Source organism: Leopardus geoffroyi, chromosome X (genome assembly GCF_018350155.1).
Source record: "Leopardus geoffroyi isolate Oge1 chromosome X, O.geoffroyi_Oge1_pat1.0, whole genome shotgun sequence".
In the NCBI taxonomy this organism is placed as follows: Eukaryota; Metazoa; Chordata; class Mammalia; order Carnivora; family Felidae; genus Leopardus; species Leopardus geoffroyi.
Window position 1 is genome coordinate 32,862,004 of NC_059343.1, and position 13,279 is coordinate 32,875,282.

At 40.1% G+C, this 13,279-nt stretch overlaps 1 non-coding gene across 1 annotated transcript; it reads left to right on the forward strand.

Annotated features, from left to right (window-relative positions):
- Positions 1-5,759: 5,759 nt before the first annotated feature.
- Positions 5,760-5,885, forward strand: LOC123595558. Its single transcript, XR_006711246.1, has one exon. It is a non-coding gene; the product is annotated as a small nucleolar RNA SNORA77 (small nucleolar RNA).
- Positions 5,886-13,279: the final 7,394 nt, after the last annotated feature.

Genomic DNA, 13,279 nt, shown 5'->3' on the forward strand with positions numbered 1-13,279 from the left:
TGTGAAAATCTAATAACTGTACCACAAGAAAAGTATGTTTTTGTCATCATCATGATCTAAGCATTCATCATGTAGAACACTGTGTGCGACACTTGGAAGTGGACAACCTATCCTTCCATAGGCATATGGTGAGTGGTATTTAATATAAAAAGAATAGTGTGTTAGTTTTCCTACTGTTTTATAACTTTGCTTTCAAAGAGTTATATTACCATACAGTATGCCTCCCCTCATAATTGGAGAAACTGTATCAGCCTATCATCACAGGAGGATTTTTTAAAATGTAACAATGTTTCCAATACTGTATCATGAATATGACTATAATACTGTACTGCATGCCATAACATTTTATAATGATTCACTCATTAGTGTATAGGCTAGGCTACCATAAGGCAATCCTATCAATTACACTAGGCTTCAAGGGAAACAAAAGCAAAAATGAACTACTGGGACCTCATCAAAATAAAAAGCTTCTGCACAGCGAAGGAAACAATCAGAAAAACTAAAAGGCAACTGACAGAATGGGAGAAGATATTTGCAAACGACATAGCAGATAAAGGGTTAGTATCCAAAATCTATAAAGAACTTCTCAAACTCAACATCCAAAAAACAAATCATCCAGTGAAGAAATGGGCAAAAGACATGAATAGACACTTTTCCAAAGAAGACATCCAGATGGCCAACTGACACATGAAAAAATGCCCAGCATCATTCATCATCAGGGAAATACAAATCAAAACCACAATGAGATACCATCTTACACCCGTCAGAATGGCTAACAGTAACAAATCAGGCAACAACAGATGTTGGCAAGGATGCAGAGAAAGAGGCTCTCTTTTGCATGTTGGTGGGAATGCCAGCTGGTGCGGCCACTCTGGAAAACGGAATTCAGGCTCTTCAAAAAACTAAAAATAGAACTACCCTACGACCCAGCAATGGCACTACTAGGCATTTATCCACGGGATACAGGTGTGCTGTTTCGAAGGGACACATGCACCCCCATGTTTATAGCAGCACTACCAACAAGAGCCAAAGTATGGAAAGAGCCCAAATGTCCTTCGCTGGATGAATGGATAAAGAAGATGTGGTATATGTACACAATGGAGTATTACTCGGCAATCAAAAAGAATGAAATCTTGCCATTTGCAACTACATGGATGGAACTGGAGGGTATTATGCTAAGTGAAATTAGTCAGAGAAAGACAAATATCATAGGACTTCACTCATATGAGGACTTTAAGAGACAAAACAGATGAACATAAGGGAAGGGAAACAATATAAAAACAGGGAGGGGAACAAAACAAAAGAGACTCATAAATATAGAGAACAAACTGAAGGTTGCTGGAGGGGTTGTGGGAGGGGGGATGGGCTAAATGGGTAAAGGGCAGTAAGGAATCTACTGAAATCATTGCTTCACTATATGCTAACTAATTTGGATGTAAATTTTAAAAAATAAAAAATAAAGTTAAATAAAAAAAAAAGAGTCTGTAACATTCTGACAAGTGAAAACATTTCCAGATCACCACAACATAATAACTGCCTCACAATGACTGGTTACAACCATGTGTGAAATTCAATACTTAAAAAAAAATTTAGAGAAATTTCTTGTATTATTTCAAATAAAATCAAGTGGATTAAAAAAAACTACACTAGGCTACTGTAAAGCAATTGTTTTGCTGCTTCATTATCAGTGTATGAATGATATACCCATAAACAAATATAAATATCTTTTTCACATTATCTTTTCATTTTTGATGTCTAGTGCTAGTAATAAGTATAAAATCTAGCATAACCTTATGGTATTGAAAAATACATTTTTCTCTTATTTTCTTAATAACATTTTCTTTTCTGTAGCTTACTTTATAGTAAGGATACGATATATGTGTTAAGCAACCATTTATGTTTTCTGTAAGGCTTCTGGTCAACAGTAGGCTATTAGCAGTTAAGTTTTGGGGGAGTCAAAAGTTATGCACAGTTTGGGGTGCATGAATGGCTCAGTCAGTTAAGCGTCTGACTCTTGATTTTGGCTCAGGTCATGATCTCACTGTCATGAGATTGAGCCCCCTATCGGGCTCTGCGCTGACAGTGTGGAGCCTACCTGGGATTCTCTCTCTCTCTCTGCCCGTCCCCTGCTCATTCTCCCTCTGCCTCGATAAATAATAAACTTAAAAAAACAAGTTTTACACATATTTTTAAGTATGCAGGGGTTAGTGCTCCTAACCCCCCACGTTGTTGAAAGGTCAATTGTATTTTTTTTTCACCAACCCGTAATATTTTTTTTTTTTTTTCCAACGTTTATTTTATTTTTGGGACAGAGAGAGACAGAGCATGAATGGGGGAGGGGCAGCGAGAGAGGGAAACACAGAATCGGAAACAGGCTCCAGGCTCTGAGCCATCAGCCCAGAGCCTGACGCGGGGCTCAAACTCACGGACCGCGAGATCGTGACCTGGCTGAAGTCGGACGCTTAACCGACTGCGCCACCCAGGCGCCCCATCACCAACCCGTAATATTAAGACTCACTTTTATATAGCTCTTGTGTACTTGGGATGGAAATATGAAACTTAAGAACCAGTCTTCCTGGAATATATTTATGACTGGACCAGTATTGCAAGATACTGGTCTTCTTAATATTTACAAAGGGGACCTAGAAATTCTTGGGTTTTTTTTTCTTTTGACATAGCAAATATAAAAGAAATTTGAGCAAGCACTTCATCACCTCCATGTTTACTGGTATGAAGTCTGCGGTTTTATTTTTCCAATAAGAAAGGGAAAGCACAGCCCATGACCTTTTGCTGACTGCAGTGCATTGTTCCTTAGAGCCGTTTCTCATGGAACTGCCGATTTACATGAAATGATCTCTTAGCAACAATCACTCATCCAGAGTAAGACACTCTTTTTTTAATTTTTTTTTTTTTTAGTTTATTTATTTTGAGAGAGAGATAGAGAGAGCAAATGGGGGAGGGGAAGAGAGACAAGGAGAGAGAGAATCCCACACCGGTACTGCGCTGTCTCCACAGAGCCCGATGCAGGGCTTGAACCTACGAACCCTGAGATTATGACCTGAGCCGAAACTAAGAGGTCGATACTTAACAGACTGAGCCACCCAGGCGCTCCATCTAAGTGCAACAAAGTTTTCATCTTTGAAACAGATCAGTTTGCCTTTCCAGTTATAAATACAAAATTTTTAAATGCACATTTAAAGGTCCCATGGTATTATTTGATTTAACAAAGAGTTGTCAGTTTTAGAGATATATAATGAAATATTTGTGGGTAAAATGATATGATATCTCATAGTTTCTTCAAAATAATAAGGGAGGAAGGGGAGAAATAATGCCATGAACTAATAATTGTTGAAGATGGAAGACAGGAACTAGGGAATTTATGGTAATATTCTACTTTTATGCACAATTGAAATTGACCATAATCAAGGAATAATTGTTTCCTCCTACCCGCCCCCCCCCCCACAGCACATATAGATAGAACAAAACATACTATTTCATGCAGGTATAGTGTCATCACAAAGTATTTCCAAAACAACTTTAAATGTTTATATTTATTGTTAAGGTCCTTATAGAGCACAGTTCTAAGGTCATAAATCTTATTTAAAATAAGTAATATAACTTGAGAATAAAATCTGCTTAGTTCTCCCGCACATTTATACACCTCATAAGAAATGAGTTTCTAGTATTTGTACCATATTTTATAGATTACAGAACTTTCCCTGGTAGCCTTTTAAAATATTTATATACCACCATTGTTGGATAACTTAACATTGAGAAAATATTTTTCTACTCCTGACAAAAACAACAATACATAAATCTTTCCTTGTATGCAAAAATTACCTTAGACATTTGAAGAAAATAGAAGAGTGTGTACTTTTATTTTTATGTATAAGAAACATATAGTTATGCTTTTGGGGGAATTATTGATTGACAATATGAAAAATTATTTAAATTTAACTTCCAAAATTAACTTTACTCAAACCAATTCCCTTTGGCAATTAAGACTTCAAAAGCTGATGAGAGGCAATGATTTGACGTCCCACTTAAAAATGTAACTTTATGGGGCACCTGGGTGGCTCAGTCGGTTGGGTGGCTGACTTCAGCTAAGGTCATGATCTCACGGTCCGTGGGTTCGGACCCTGTGTCGGGGTCTGTGCTGGCAGCTCAGAGCCTGGAGCCTGCTTCAGATTCTGTGTCTCCCTCTCTCTCTGTCCCTCCCCTGCTTGCTGTCCGACTCTGTCTCTCTCTCAAATAATAAAAAAAAAAAACATTAAAAAATTAAAAAAAAATTTAAAAATGTAACTTTACAAGTTATTACCTTAAACAACAAATGTATCGTGTAGGTCATGGCTACTTAAACCATTTCCCAGTTTTACAAAGCAACAATTTTATTCCATACGGCACCATTGACTAAAAAAGTTAGCACTGAATTTGGAAACAATGAAATATGATTTGAAACTTGTCTCCTAACATGGAAGAGTCTAGAAAGTGTATTTTGTTTCTGATCTGTGAACATAATTTGTTTTAAATTTTTCAACGTTTATTTATTTTTGGGACAGAGAGAGACAGAGCATGAACGGGGGAGGGGCAGAGAGAGAGGGAGACACAGAATCGGAAACAGGCTCCAGGCTCTGAGCCATCAGCCCAGAGCCTGACGCGGGGCTCGAACTCACGGACCGCGAGATCGTGACCTGGCTGAAGTCGGACGCTTAACCGACTGCGCCACCCAGGCGCCCCGTCGGTGAACATAATTAAGGGATCCAATTGGTAAAATGTGAACCATGACTTCAGACTCTATGCAGCTTTTCTCCCATCTATTCTCTCCTCAGAGACAATATAGTTCAGGGTCCTCAATCACTACCACCACCCTTTTCTCCCTCCCTTCTTCTCCCCTAACACATGTTATCATGTGACATTTTCCTGCACAACCCCAGACCCAAAGTTTAAATTCTATGACACAGTTTGATGGTGATTACTGAAGAGAGTGCGGGCAGTTAATACCAAGGGTTTGGTATATGATCCGATAATGTGACTCATTTCCAGCATGTGGGCCCAGAGACTGACGGCTACTTTCATACATGTCCTCAATGACCTCATTCTCTACATACTTTTCATAGCCTTTTATCACATTTGCAAAAAGGTATGTATTATTAATCACTTTCATCAGGACATAGCAACATAACATATGAAAAACTACACACTATCCAACCAGTATTCCAGATGATATTAATGGCACCAAATTGATGTTTTACCCTATTTCGTACTTTTCTCTCTTTATTGACTTTAAAAGCCCGATCATGCCCGAAACCTCCTTTACTTGTCTCAGTAATCTTCTACCCATGAGTTCATCTAATGGTTTATTCAAGTCATGAATATTTTGAAGCCGCACACTCTCCTGGGAAAATATGTCCTTCACATTTCCTGTCTACTATGTAAAGTATGCATTGCTGTCTTTAATCTGAACGAAACTATCTTTTCTAAGCTTCCAAGGGTGACTCTTCACTCCATAATTTGAAAAACAAAGAAGCCTAGTTAATTTTCTCTATACACATTCAGGTTTCATGAGCTTCGATCCTGCACTCATGTTAGGGTCTATCTTTGAAGCGTTCTTACTTAGAAAACCTACTCAGTAAAGTTCTCCAGCCATTCAATTATACAAACTGCTGTCGCTGAAGGTGTTTCCAGCACTGCTAACAGTCTACTTGGTCTGTGATCAAAACTAAACAAGGAAATGTATGCGGAAAAAAAAATCAGTGTGCACAGACTCACTCTGCGTGCGGCTGCAGCCCCAGGTGGGTGCTTTCTCTGCCCCAGAAACATCCCCACGTGCTATAACCACCTTCACCTACCTGTCATGGGTGATGCAGCCATCTGGGGACACAGGGAGAAGAAGAAAAATAAATCAGTGTGGATTTCTGTTGGGTGCCAGGACATGTGGAAGTTTACATTTTGAGAGAGATGTTGCTTTGCCCCGACCAACACCAAGTCCAGAGCATATGATTTCATTCATTAGTCAGTTGGTTTGTCCATTTGTTAAATAATTCATTTGTTAAAAATCTAGTATTTATTGAGCTGCTACTGTGTGTCATGCCCTGCTCTGGGTGTTGTTGAAACAATGGTGACCTTGCCTTCATGGCATTTATGGTATAGGTGGTTATATGTATTTCTCTTTCTGAAAGAGAATTTAATTGGCTAGCACTCATGTATATTAGAGGGCTGTCTGTTAGAGGGCTGTTAAAAAAGGCATAGCCAATTAATGAGGAAGAGGAAGAGAGGGAGCAAGGTTTACTCAGTATTAGTAGCAGAGATATCCATACATTGCTAAACTTCATGTCCAAAAGAGTTTTAGGTGTAAGAATACTCATGAGGACAAAAGAGTCACTTTTCTCTGAGTCCATACTCCTAATTTTACTGTGTTTAAGGACTCCTTTAAAAAAATTTTTTTTAACATTTATTTTTGAGAGACCAGGAGAGACAGAGCATGAGCAGGGGAGGGGCAGAGAGAGAGAGGGAGACACAGAACCTGAAACAGGCTCCAGGCTCCGAGCTGTTAGCACAGAGCCCGACTCGGGGCTCCAATTCACAAACTGCGAAATCATGACCTGAGCTAAAGTCAGATGCTTAACTGCCTGAGCCACCCAGACACCCCTAGGGATTCCTTCTTAAACTAAAACAAGATTCATATCCACTACCCCTGCCCACACACACAGAATAAAGAGTAATGGTTGTCATAAGAAGGCCCATAATAAGGAAAATTTCCTAGTAAAGAATAATGTTTTGTTTTAGGGTTCCCTCAAGTACACCCTTGAAACAAAGATTTGATTCCACATAGTTTGTTTTTGAGGTAACACCAAGAAACAATAGGAGAATAAAGAAGTAAGGCGGGGAAGGGAAAAAGTCTAATACAGTGAGTTCATGAGCACATTGCTGCTGTAGGCAACTGGGACTCAATCCTAATGAGGAGTCTCAGAGAGACTATGAACTATGCACCTAAGAATTATCCCTCCCATGACAAAGAACCTGGAGTATTTATGTACCAACTACAGTTCTTCCTTGTATGAGGGTAGTTCCTATGGGCATTAAATACTCCCCAGCCCTTCTGATCTGCCATACATGAACTGAGCTCATTCCTGGGGACAGAGAAATCTCTAAGGCAGAGAGCATAAAGAACTATCTTCAGATGACCTCAGGGTACGCCTGGGTATATGGGCAGTTGCCAGCAACAAATTTTAAAATAGATTTGTATTTTCTTAATTACAAGAGTATTTACGTATTAATGAAAATAGCAGTCCCTTGTGAGCCATTATATGTCCTCAGACAAAGCTCTACCAAGGACTACAACCCAAAGGTTAGGACAACTGTCCTATATAGCTTGACAAATGCATGTTATAAGAAAGTAGAAATATTTTTCTTAAAAAATCATAAAGGAAAAAATCATATTGCATACTTATTTCTTTAGAAGATAATCCTATTCTTTGAGCCATTTTTGAAACCAATCTCTGCCTTCGAGGGTGTAAAATAAGATGTGGCACCTTTATGCAGGGCAGCCCCTACCACCAAGATTTTTGCTATTCACCATTCTCCTGTAGTGCTTCTTCCACACTCCTCTTTGGGTGAAACTGATCATTTGATAAGCAGTAGGAGGTCACTGGAGCCATTGCTAATCTAGAACTCTCCACAAGAAAGCTACCATCTCTGGCCAAATGTAACCGAAGAATAATCTGAAGTCCTTCCAGAATAGAAAGTACAACTGCAGTATGGGATACTTGAACTGCATGTGCTCAATCACAAAATAACTGTCAGGAGAGTATTAAGGACCAGTGATGATCTCCACTGCTTCTTGAGCTCATTTCTGCAAGAATTGAGCTTGAGTGTAATGGGAGCTAGTAAATGCTGAGAGCAGGCCATAAAATTTTTTTGCCATTTCACCCCCATGCCTCCCTCACTCCTAGACTAAAAACGGACAGTGGGCACTTGTGAGCCATATTTCAAGTGTGGGTTTAGGTAATCCAAGTGGTAGGTATATGCACTAGGCAATTATTTGAGACCTATTACGCGCACTAAACAGTTTACAGGGGGAAGAGGGAAGAAAATATTGTCGAGACCTCACAAAATTACATTCTTGTTGAAAATAAGCATATACAGGGGCGTGTGGGTGGCTCTGTCAGTTAAGCATCTGACTCTTGATTTTGGCTCAGGTCATGATCTCATGTTTCATGGGATTGAGCCCCACATCGGGCTCCATGTTGGGCATGGAGACTGCTTGGTATTTTCTCTCTCCCTTTCTCTCTGCCCCTCCCCCACTCGCTCGCGTGTGCTCTCAAAAAAAAAAAAAAAAAAAAAAAAGAAGAAAAGAAAAGAAAAGAAAAGAAGCATTCACAAAGATTCACAAATAGCAATGGTTATTAGCTCAACTGACCAAGGAACAACAGGTTGGGAACAGGGGGCTAAACAACTTTCTAGAAAACTAGTTTTAGTTCTACAAGGAAAGGCAATCCAAATCTCTTCTCTACCCTGACAATAAAATATCAATCTTCCCAAATGAAGGGTGGAAAGCCACTCCATACACAGAAATGGCCACCTATCAAACATGAGCAGAGTACTGAAATCAAGAGTAACACAAAAGGGTGATGTTCTAGCCAGCACATGAGAGAAGAGCCCACATAACCTAAACTTCCCTCATCCTACCCATGGCCAAAGGCTTGGCAGCCCCTCTGAGGAAAAGTATCCTTCATTCTCAAACTAGAGCCCTTCATGAGTTTTAAAAACTTACACTTGGGGCGCCTGGGTGGCGCAGTCGGTTAAGCGTCCGACTTCAGCCAGGTCACGATCTCGCGGTCCGTGAGTTCGAGCCCCGCGTCGGGCTCTGGGCTGATGGCTCGGAGCCTGGAGCCTGTTTCCGATTCTGTGTCTCCCTCTCTCTCTGCCCCTCCCCCGTTCATGCTCTGTCTCTCTCTGTCCCAAAAATAAATAAACGTTGAAAAAAAAAAAATTAAAAAAAAAAAAAAAAAACTTACACTCATTTTCTAGTAGAAACTAAGCAAAGAGAGACTATTCTATGTGGCTGAATAGGAGAGACCTGCCTTGCTGAAGGTTAGGACAGTCCCAAGAAAGCTGGGGCAGGGGGCGTGTGGTGTTCCTGCGCTACTCTATGGAATCACAGCAGCTTTTCCCTGCCTGTGTCTGTACCTGTCTGTTCTCACATTACTTATGCTGGGAGAGGCCTCACAGAAGTCTATGGCCCAGTGCCCTGTTTATACCCCATTTATGAAAGAGGTGGCTCGGGTCACTAAGGGTACAGTTGAAACTCAGATCTGGTTCTAATCCAGCTTCCATGTCATCTTGGGCAAGTAATTTATAATCTAGGTTTCAGTTTCCTCACGCTGGAAAATCATAAAGAAACAATTCCCACCTCACAGAACTGTGAGCATTAGTGAGAATACAAAAATGTAAAAAACAATCCAAATCTCTCTGGCTTGTCAAGCACATTTTTTGTTCTTATCAAAGTCCAGTGCAGTTTGGTGGTCAAGGTGATGGGGAAATACTGTCCACATGTCATTCAAAGACACAGGCTCCTTCCATACGGTGTATATGTCACAATCTCAGATCTTTTCCTCTTGTCGATTAAGCCAAAGGATTGTGCAGAGGGCTTGTTATTAAACTACACCTGATGATGGCACATGCCATTTCCCCCCATATTCCATTAGCCAAAACTCAGAACAAGGCTCAACATTATTATATGGGAAGCTAGGCCATAAAGTCCAGTTATGTGGCCAAAAGAAAAAGGAAATGGGGTTTGATAAACATAGTTGCTGCCACCATAAATTTGTCTAATTTGGGATACTATAAAGTATTAGAAATGTAGTTAGCCACAAATGTAAAGTTTATGCTTTAGTCATCTGAGTTCTATGTCTAATAATTGGTTTCAAAATCAGATTGGAAGATACAGTGGTTATTTTTGAGTACCCTAAAAATGAACGGAAAGGACTGTTCAAATTAGAGAGCTTTTTCTTTGGGGGTGAAAGCTTGAGCCTACAAGATATTGGAAAGCATGCTCCCCACCACGTGGAAGAACCTAGTACAGAAAATTAGGCTTCTAGGCATAGAGAAACATAGACGAAAGTTGCAATAGGAAGAGAAGATTCTGGTGGTGATTCCTAGATTTGGTGATCCCCAAGGCTTATAGGAGATACCTCAGTGCCTTTCCACCAACTTCTCCTTTGTGCTTATGTTGGATTTATTTAGGACACTTGCAGCAACAGCATTCCTAAGAAAGACTAGCATGTTAACAAGAACAGATTGATAATATCAAATACTGGAAAAGATTTGGAGCAAATAAAATAGTTTTATGCTACTTGTGGGGGTGTAAACTGACAGTACCACTTGAAGAACTGGTAACATGTCCTGAAGCTGTATCCTATGACCTAGCAATTCTAACCCTAAGTATATACCCAACAAAAATGTATGAATAGCTTCATCAAAAGTTATATACAATGTTATTCTTAACATTCCCCAATTGGAAACAATCCAAATATCAATAATAGCATGATAGATCAATAAATGTTCATTGGTATATGAGTGGATAAAGAAATTATGGAGTGTGAAAATATATATTCACACAGCTTTAAAAAGGAGATCCTGCTATTTGCATCAACATGGATGAATCTGGGGGACATATATTAAGTGAAATAATTCAGACACAGAAAGAAAAATAATGCATGATGTCACTTACGTGTGGAATCTCAAAAAGTCAAATACATAGAAGCAGAGAGTAGAACTGTGGTTGCCAGGGGTGGGGAGGTGGGGCACACGGGGAGACGTTGGTCAAAAGTTACAAAGTTGCACTTATGTAGGATGAATAAGTCTAGAATCTAATGCACAGCATGGGGGACTATAGTTAAAAATATTCTTTTACATGCTGAAAATGTTCTGACAGAGAGTAGATATTAGGTGCTCCCACCACACACACACAGACACACGCACACATACACGTGCACGCACACGCACAGGCGCACGCACACACACGCACAAACACAAAGGAACTGTGAGGAGATGGATATGTTCATTAGCTTGACTGTAATAATCATTTCACTATGTATATGTATGTCAAAACATCATGTTGTACAGCGTAAGCATATATATCCTTTTTATTTCAAAACTTTACAAATGTTTTAAAAAATTCTATAAAGAAAAATAAAGAGGTTTTAAAGGAATAAAGATGTGAAATCTATCCCCCTCCAAGAAACTAACTTGTCGCATCTTCATAATCAATGAGAACAAAAAAACTATTGCTACGTACTACAACATGGATGAATTCCACAAACGTGCCATGAGTGAATGAAGCCAGACACACAAAAAAGGAAACTGTATAATTCCATTTACGTGATGTTCGAAAACATGATAAACTAGTCTATGCTTTTAGGAGAAAGCTTTGTAGTGGGCATTCTGCTGAGCCACTCACATTTGCCTTTGAGACTAAAACGCTTACTCCTCAGAGCTGCCAGGCTGCGGGCTGACCACCCTCAGCGGCCAGCCCTCTCTAGGAGTTAATCTCCCTAGACCAGAGAAAGCTCTTTTTCTTCAGGTCATGCTTTCTTTATGTCAGTGCACATCCAGTGATGTTTTACGTGAACGTACTAAGGTCCAGTTCACCGGGGCAATTTGGGGCAACTCTGCCGAACCATCTCAGCTTCGAAGTACTCTGCAGGGGCAGCGAAGGTCTGTACTGTGACTGCACTGCGGCCCACCTCCTCCCTCTGTCCAATGCTGTTTCTTTCACTCCCCACATAAGCTTGATTGAAAAATCACTTCCTAATAAAGTTCTGGTGAGAATTCGCCATCTCAGAGTCTGTTTCCCGGGAAGGGGACCTGCAATATGATTACTCATTGCACCCATCCTAGGCCACCAGCTATGCTGAGCCTTCCTGCTGCCCACCCCGGGCTCATGGGGAGGACACAGATGTCATGAAATGATGGAGAGGCCTGCTGAGCTCATGGGCACGCCCACCTTACCCATCCCCAGGTGAGTGGGAAGTGAAATAAGACATGGGCTTCTGGGGTGTTGGAAATGTTCCAGTTTGAGATCTGCTTAATGGTTGCACGAGTATATCTATTTTGTGAAATACGTACTGAGCTTTGCACTTTTGTTTTTTTAATGTTTATTTATTTTTGAGAGAGAGGATGAGTGAATGAATGAATGAATGATGAATGAATATGAGAGGAAGAGGGGCAGAGAGAGAAGGAGACAGAATCCGAAGCAGGCTTCAGGCTCTGAGCTGTCAGCACAGAGCCCAACACAGGGCTCGAACTCACGAACCGTGAGATCATGATCTGAGCCGAAGTCGGATGCTTACCCGACTCAGCCACTCATGCGCCCCTGCACATATGTTTGTGTACCTTTCTGTATGTATGTTTTACTTCAGTAAAAAGTGAGGAAAAATTAGACCCAAGAGGAAGAAAAAAACCTGAAACAAAACTATAATCCCAAGTTTACTACTCAGAAATGAAGACACTGAGCGAATGAAGGTTATTCAGCTAAATACAGTTGATTTCTTGTCCTTTGCAGTAGTTATATTCTACAAAGTCTCTGTAAACACTAAATTAGTGGACATTAAGCCATCGCTCCTAGAGGATATACAAGGTTAAATTGCTGCAAGTCTCTTTGGCCACAATATTTTTTGTCAAGGAGACAATACAAAACCTTGTTTTCTGTGTATTACTGTTTAAACATAACTTATTTTAACATATGCCATTGATTCACTAACATTGTACTCACAGTTAATAGCACTGTAACTAATTCCTGATGAAGCTTATATAACGCATGTATTCTCTATAAGGCACATCACAGCCTTCTTGCACTTAGGAACACTAGATAGTCCTTCAGCACTACATTTGGGGGCCACTTTAACCAGCTAAATCACCAAAAAACCCACAAACAAGACAAAAAATTGGTGCAAAATAGACCATGAAAAGAACACTTGTTTTCAGTATGAAAACTGAATCAAGAAGGCAGAGTGGGGGTTCTGGTTCAAGATGGCAATGTAGGAAGACCCTGAAACTCACCTTCTCCACAGAACACACCAAATTACACCTATTAACAAAATTCCTCCTGAAGAAGAAGTGAGGGCTGACTGAAAAGATACTGAATAACCAAAGACAGAGAGAATGGCAAGAGAATAATAAGAAAGATGAAGAAATGGTAACAAAGGGAACCCCCACCCCCAAAACACTGTGAATAGCAATGGGAATAGTACTGAGGGACAAGGAACAGATCCCTTTG